Raw genomic sequence first — 2,390 nt, 5'->3', positions numbered from 1 at the left:
GCCGGAGCTGCAAGGAGGGAGGACAGCCTGAATCGACCTCTGATTGAGATTATCAAACTCCATCTCAGGAGGACGCGTGGGGAGCAGACCTTCCGCGGCTATGGGATTCGAAAAATCTACGGATGTATTACCAATAACTTTGCCTTAATAAAAGTTTCTTTCATATTTGCATATCTTTTCTTTTGGCATGAGCTATAATGACAGGGAGTAGTTCCTTCCGACAATCGAAACTAAACGTGTTAGGAACAGGAGGAGGACCTCATCCTAAACAGCAAAGTCGAAGGCTCGATTATTTTAAGACCGGATGGGAGGAGAGGCACTTACAACGATCTTTATGTGCCCCCACAGCATGTTAGGAATAGGAGGAGAACCTCATCCTAACATGAGCAAAGTCGAAGGCTGATTATTTTAAGACCGGATGGGGGGAGAGGCCCTTACAATGGCCTTATGTGCCCCCAGTATGTTAGGAACAGAGGAGAACCTCATTAACATGAGCAAAGTCGAAGGCTCGATTATTTTAAGACCGGATGGGGGAGAGGCCCTTACAACGATCCTTATGTGCCCCCACAGTCATGTTAGGAATAGGAGGAGAACCTCATCCTAACATGAGCAAAGTCGAAGGCATTATTTTAAGATCGGATGGGGGAGAGGCCCTTACAATGGCCTTATGTGCCCCACAGCCATGTTAGGAATAGGAGGAGAACCTCGTCCTAACATGAGCAAAGTCGAAGGTCCGGTTATTTTAAGATCGATGGGGGAGAGGCCTTACAACAGTCCTTATGTGCCCCCACAGCCATGTTAGGAATAGGAGGAGAACCTCATCCTAACATGAGCAAAGTCGAAGGCCAATTATTTAAGATCAAATGGGGGAGAGGCCCTTGCAACGGCCCTTTTGTGCCCCCACAGCCATGTTAGGAACAGGAGAAGAACCTTCCTAACATGAGTCAAAACAATTATCCAGAGACTGGATGAGGCGAGAGGCCCTTGCAGCGATCCTTACGTGCCCCCAGCCCTGTTAGGAACAGAAGGAGAACCTCATCCTAACATGAGCTGAAATTGACTGTCGAAATAAGAGGAGAACCTCATCCTGACACAAACAAAGACCAAGTCGATCAAGATCGGACGAGGAGGAAAGCCTCCTCAATGGCTCCTCTACACTCTCATGACCCCGTTAAGAGCAGAGGAAAACCCTCACTCGAACATAAAAAAAAAAGAGGGGGAGATGAAAAGGAAAAGCACGAACTACACCAGCGATAAGTGAAAAACAAACTACATCAAAGACACAAGGGACCTCGTCTCAATGAGGAAGGATACTCCTATCAAAAACCCTCAGTCGCTAAGAGGGAACTCAACACAGTCGAGGAGAAATTGACTTCTTCAAAGTAACGAAAGTTTGGGTCCCCAAGCTCGAGCACCAGGAGGAAGCATCAACTCAATGGCCTCAAAAAGATCTATGGTCATGAACAAAAAGGGGCAATCAACATGATGATGACAGAACCTTCAATAACATCGACATCGGAACAAGACAAAAGATAAAAGAAATTTGATAAACAATGACTCAAAGTAAGAATAGACGAGGAATTACAAACAACACCGACTTAACCAAACAAGATGGAAGACAAAAAAAGTTCGATAAATGATAACTTAATACCAAGAATGGAAAGGTAATGAAAATTTTTTCTTTTCATTTCATTAGTAAAGTGTACATTACAAAGCCTTGAAGGCCAAAAAAGAAAAATGATAAGAAAAGAAAAAGATACATGGAAGATGAAAGATAAAAAAAAAAGTCTAAGGAAGCTCGGCTTTTTCTGACTTCGAGCTCTCGGTTCCAGTCCTTATTAGGATTGCTTTAATTTTTGACTTCTTCTTCCAATTTCATCTTTCTTAGCAGCATCTCCCGGTACATCTAGTGGAACCGTCGGCTTTCGCCCTCTGACTCTCGAAGCCTTTCCTCAGGACCTGCGAACTCCACCTCGGCATCCTTGACCGCCTACTGCTCGTGGACCAGCTGAATCTTCAGCCGCTGCAGTTCGGCCTCCTCCCGCCCAAGGGCCACAGATAGTTCTGCCATGGTCCCCCTCAAGGAGCAGAGCTCGTCGGAAGCCTTGTGCAGAGGTAGGCTGGACTCTCTCAGACAACTGCCTCTGAAGGCGGGCAACTTCGTCATCGCCGTCATGACTTCCTTCGGTAGTCCTCTACTGTCTGCACCAGCCGACTCGATAGGTGATGTAGTTCCCTCAGCATCCTGCAGCTACTTTTGAAGGTCGGAAGAATTTGATCGACCAGTCTCGATCATGCTCGGCTGAGTTGCGAGCCAGGATGAGCTCCCTTCCAACTGGCATCTTTTCTCGTGCAGCTGCCAGCTCAACTTTAAGAGAGCTGATCTTGAA

This window comes from Elaeis guineensis, unplaced genomic scaffold (genome assembly GCF_000442705.2).
Source record: "Elaeis guineensis isolate ETL-2024a unplaced genomic scaffold, EG11 Super_Scaffold_1000045, whole genome shotgun sequence".
In the NCBI taxonomy this organism is placed as follows: domain Eukaryota; kingdom Viridiplantae; phylum Streptophyta; class Magnoliopsida; order Arecales; family Arecaceae; genus Elaeis; species Elaeis guineensis.
This window is presented reverse-complemented; position numbering follows the sequence as displayed.